The following is a 6,393-nucleotide window of genomic DNA, read 5'->3' on the forward strand; positions in this document are numbered from 1 at the left end:
ATTTTTTGTTTTTTTTTTTTTTTTACAAATTGCAATGAAAGGATATTATTTACACAAGAATAACAAATAAGGGCAAAAATTTAAGAAACTGGTTTTTTTTTTTTTTGAACGAACATATATAATATATCTATGAGAAAAATTAAACTAAACGCAGTGATATCTCTAATAAATAGTAGAAAAAAAATGTATGTTTAATTATGAACTGGAGCTTGTTATTTACTTATTTATTTACTTCTGACCCCTTTTTTAATTATTTTATTCATTTATGTTAACTCACAAAAAAAAAAAGAATAAAAAAATACAAACGAGTCAAAATGTCGTCAAAATCCGTTGTTCTTATAGTAATCCCAAATTCCAAGGTACCGTCACAAATAATAATAATAATTTAAATGCTACATGAGAAATAAGGGATCTGGGAAACTAGCAGAAAACTTGAAAAGAGAGATGCATGCTATGCTTTGGAAGTTTGAATAATTGACGATGTCTACATGCACTGGTTTATTATGGCACCTGTATCAAGGGAATGGCAACGATCTTTTTAAATTTGTGCAAAATTGTAAAATTAGACTTTGAATAAAATGATATTTGAAAAGTTTTTTAATTAAATTTATTTTTTAAAAATTTTAAATTAGTCATGTTACCTTTTTTTGTCACTTTTATAGTTAACGACATCAGAATTTGTTAATATACTACGTTAAAGAATATCACAATATATATCTAGTAGTTATAATTGATTATTAACATAATTTATGAAATTAGATCAAATCAAGAGATTTTAATGTCTCAAATTTTTTTTAATTAGATTTTAATTTGATCTAATTTCATAAACTTATTATGTTAATAGTCAATTAAAATTCTAAATATGTTTTGTAATATATTACTTAATGTACTACATTAGTAAATTTTGACATTATTAATAAAAAATAATAAAAGAATTAACAAAATTAATTTAAAATCTTTAAAAGAATAGTTTAATTAAAAAAATTTTAAAAATCAATTTAAAAAATAAGTAATTGTTTAAAAATTAATTTGACCATTTACCTCTTATTTGTATAGCTGCACACATTATACTCTTTCTTTTACATTTCATAAATATATTTATTATCTTTACTTCTCTGTTGATATATTCTAAAGACACATATTAAAATTTTAAAACAAAAAAATGTGTGAAAAATATAAAAAATTTAAGAGAAAATCATAAATTGATCTCTAAATTTTTTTATCAGCAAATATTTAAATTTTTAAAGATTTAAAAATATATTTAAATTCTTGACCTCTTCAAAATTTAGATATATTGATCCCTGAATTTAATTTGTCTCATTTTAAAAATTTTCGTATGTGTATATTTGTATTAACTTGGTCAGTACACAATAAGAGTCACATCTGAATTTTCTGTTGGGTATAACAGATCTAAGTGAACATGAGAAATCAATATGTCCAAATTTTAAAAAAAAGGGTAAAAACTTAAATATATTTTTAAATTTTCAAAAACTTAAATATTCGCGAATCAAAAGGTTAACGACATATTTGTTATTTTCTCATTTAAAATTTCAATGCATTTATTTTGTAGTCATTAAATAAAAATATTTAAAATTTTTTATTATTGATAAATTTATCATGTGTCTTTTAAGACATATATTAGCTAATTTTTTTTATGGGTGACCTAATGACTTTTTTTTTTTGAATATTACATCATTACATGATAACATGAGAAAAAAATTGAAATAAAAAATTGCGTTCAGAAATTTAAAATATATCTAATATTGAATATATCTATTTTGCTTCAGTTTTTGAAGTATCACTTTTCTTCTCCAACTTATTTTTTTTGTATTAACTGTAATATTCTCTGCAAAAATATTTTTTATGTAGTAAAAAAAAATTCGCTTCTTAAGTTCTTTTGCTTTTATGTATTTTCTAATTTTTGGCCCTCTCCTTTGCTTGTGATGTGTTTAAGAATTTATAGAGCATGAAAGATATTTGATATGATTGTACTCCCATATCTTCTAATTCATTTCTTCATTTATTTAAAAACTTCTGATAGATTAAAAAGTGACCGTTGATGCTTTATACCTTCATTTTGTAGTGTACTACTTAATGATGATCATAATACATGGCAGCAGGTTTAATTTGCATGTTTGTTGATTGGATGTCACGGAAGCAATTTTTGTCTTGAGCCTTCGTTTTTGGAGAATCTGGGAAAAGTAAGACACATGCTTTGGAACACTGCAAAAGAAAAATATAATTGACCGATAACACCAAAGAAAAGAAACGTGGTGTACATGCACTAATTTATTATGGCACCTGTATTGTTGACTTGTTGTGCAATACTTAATTAACTATGAAGAGAATGCCTACAACACTTTTTAATTAGGTGAAATGATTTGCCCTATTTGTATTGTTTCCACGTGCATGTGGAAGCGTTGAATTACTATTAAACTACACTAGTGGTAATAAATACTCTAAGACCAAGAAGCTTGCATTGTCATGATGAGCATGTATATATACTAGTGAAATTTGCACATCACATTACATTGTGAAATTTCTTAGTTAAAATAGAGGTGAATTCTACTCGACCTTCTCTAAAATAATATATAAGTTATTTTTTATTATTTATCACATTTTAGTTGGTTATTATTTTAATTATAGTTAAATTATTTTGTAATTTATTATTTAAGATGAGTAATGATATAATTTTTTAAAATATCAATACTCAACTCCTGTTAATTAATTGAAGTATATTTCCACTCTTTCATTTTTTCTCTGTTATATAATTTCGGTCCTTCCAAGTATCGTCGTTTTCGTAGTGGTGAGAAACAGGTCGTCATCTACTGCCCTCTCACATAATCTTTCTTTCTTCATCACTTAACAACGTCGTTGAATTCCCGTCGTCAATAACTATGCCGTCCTATTCAATATAGCCAACGCTGACATTATCGCTATCTCCTATCGTTTCATTTATCAATTTTTATGCCGTGAATCACTATTTACCGACATAAGTAATGTTTAGTTTGGTTATTAAATTTTTTTATTAAAACAAGTGTAATTAAATAAAGATTTATTTTAATAAAAAAATTTAATAACCAAACTAAACATTACTTAGGTATGTATTTCATATTTATCTCTTAAATATTTATACAATTTATTTTTTAAACTGTTATATTGGTCTCTTCTCTAATATAATATAAAAAATAATTTTTCATAAAAATAATTTGTTTAATTATTAATTAAATAATAAAGTACTAATAAATTAAAAATTAAAAAAATACAAATACTATAAAAAATACGGTAAAAAAGTTGAATTTTATCATTTTAAATTTCTGTTATTAATTTTAATAATATATTATTTTTAAATAATATATGTATGATAAAAAATATATTTATTTGTTTTGAATACAAATTTTATTATTATATTTATATGTTCATGATTTTAATTATATTTTTAAATACTTTGAATAGATCTATTTTATTATATTATATTTTATATATGAATATATGTTTTATCACGTAATTAAATAAAGATATATTTTTTAATAAAAATTTCAATAAGCAAATTAACCATTAATTATGTGGGTAAGCAGTGATCTATGACAAAAACAGTGATCCATGACAAAAACAGGGCTGTACTGGGAAGGACAGAGAAATTATTAGCGACGGAATTCAATGACGTGACTAAGGGACGATGCACCGAAGAAAGAGAGATTGTGTGCGTGGGAGGACAGTAGATGGCGACGAACTTCTTGTCACAAACGCGATGGCAGCGGTACTTAGAAGGACTGAATCTAGGTGATGAAGTGATGAAGTGATGAAGAAAGAATGGAGGAATGAAAATGTGCTTCAATTAACGGGAGTGGGAGTTTGATATTTTAAAAAAGGTGTTTGCTATGGTGCCTAAAAAGTGTTGTCTAATTACTAAAATAGGTAAAATAATTAATTCTAAATTTAAAAGTATAAAAGTTAAAAAGTTTTAAATATTTTAAAGTTACTATAAAAAGTAATTTAGGCAAAAGTTAAGCACCAAACAAAAGGTACCATAGAATTACCCTTTAAAAAATTATATCATTTTCAATCTCAAATAATAAATGACAAAATAATCCAACTATAATTAAGATAAGGGACCAATTACAATATGACACATAATGAAGAAAACTTACATATTACTTTAGAGGAGTTGAGTAACATTCACCTAAAATATAAAATATATATATATATATATAAATTTCTCATCTATTATTATACAGATTTAATATATAATTTAATTATATTTATATATGAATTTATTAAGACAATGAATAAAGTTATAATTAGATTTTCGAGTTAGACTAATTAATTTTTGAAAAAAAATATTAATTAAGTTCTCCACGATAACAGACAGACAGTAAATATATATATTTTTCGTCAATGAATAGTGTGAAAAAAACGGAGTTGTCCATATTATTTACTATGATACGTGTTTGGTTGCTGCCAAATAAGCATAGAAGCATATAATTCTGGATATTATCTTTTTGAGTTCTATATAATCTTTATTAATTATTTTCTATTTACTACAAATCCTATCAAACACAGGTGAAGTTTAATATCAAAAGTGGTTATCTGTATGTAGGGGTGGTAAAATGGGTCGAGTCCGTCGGGCCGATCTGCTAAACCCGCTAAAAAGGCGAGTCGGGTTAGGATTTAGAACCCGTCAAATTTAAAAAATCCGCCAAACCCGCACCGCCAAATTAGCGGGTTTTGGTGGGGCGGGCCGGTCTGCCGGGCCGAAAATTTTTATTTTTATTTTTTTATTAAATAAAAAGTTATTACTATTATAAAATTAATAATTATAGAATTTTTAAACACCTTTTCTTCATTTTTTTTGTTTTTATTTTTCTTTTAGTTATTAAATTTATTTATTTTATTTTACAATTTTGTATATATGCTCAAATTATGTGACTTATTTTTTAAAATAAAGATGATTCTATTAACAAATATTATTTTAAACAATTTTATTGAAGTTAAAAATAAAAAAAAGTAAAAAAAGTATATTATAATTTGACTATTTTTTATTTCTATTTAATTTTTTAATTATTATTTTTTGGTTAATTTTAATAAATTTTATTTTTTTAAAAAAAGAGTCAAGCGGACTAGTCTGCGAACCCGCCAATCCGCCATAAAGCAGGACGACGAGCTAGCATTTTGAACCCATTTTAGTTGGCAGGATGGGCCATTTCGCCCCGTTTATGGGATGGGCCTTGGCAGGGCGAGGTAGATTGGGGCGGACCGACCCACTTTGCCACCCCTATCTGTATGATAATCTTTCATAAATAAATACAGTAAATAATAGTATATATAAACACTGCCATTAAATTTTATATAATAAATTAATAAAAAAATATTATATGTCCACTGTTTATTATCATTAAGAATTAAATTAATATTTTTTTTCAAAAATTAATAATCCAAAAACAAAATTTTTAAAGACTTAACTATCACTCAACTCTATGGCAACTTATATTGCCGTACGCGTCCATCATGAGCAATGGCATTGATGAATATAATAGTTATGTGCTGTTGCTCAGATCATAGTCATTGTCATAAAAAATGGTTGATGGTTTGTATCCAAACATTATTCATGTAACTTTTTTGTTTGTTGCAGCATCTGAATGGGACAAATTCATAAATAATTAATAGACGCTTAATTAGTTGGACAAAGAAGTTGGAAAAGTTACCAATTAATCCATATTATCTTATCTGATGATCTAATTTATTTGAAATTACGAAATGTTTTCTTCGAAAGAAAAATGTTCAATATATAACTGAGCTTAGATCTTAGAGCAAAAGCAATAACTAATAATATGATTGATGAAAAAATCTGGAGGTGACTTGTACCTTCTTTATTTTTCTTCAGATAAATTGTATAATTCCAATTTTAGATATGCTTAAAATATTCTTTTGGTTCTTAATGTTTAGGGTGAATATTATTTTAGTCTATAACGTTTTAATCGTCGTATTTTTATCTCAAAAAATTTAAAATAATATTAATATTATCCACCATCAAATTACTCACTAACACTTAACGAAATTAATATATCATTACTAATGATTTCGTTAAAGTTATATTTGCGCAACTCCCTTCTCCATCTTCACTTTCTCAACAAATTCAAACCTCATTCTCCTATTCTCTTTTACACTATTAATTCTCTTAAAGAGAAAGAAAAAAGAAGTAGGAGAATGAAATTTGAATTTGTTGAGGAGGTGAAAATAAAAGAAGATATTGAACAAACTTAATTTTAATAAAAGTATTATTAAAAGTACATCAATTTCGTCAATTGTTAGTAAAAAATTTGACCGTAAAATAACATTGATGATATTTTAAATATTTTGGAATAAAAATAGGACGATTAAAACATTAAAAAC

The sequence above is a fragment of the Arachis duranensis genome, chromosome 1 (assembly GCF_000817695.3).
Source record: "Arachis duranensis cultivar V14167 chromosome 1, aradu.V14167.gnm2.J7QH, whole genome shotgun sequence".
Taxonomy (NCBI): domain Eukaryota; kingdom Viridiplantae; phylum Streptophyta; class Magnoliopsida; order Fabales; family Fabaceae; genus Arachis; species Arachis duranensis.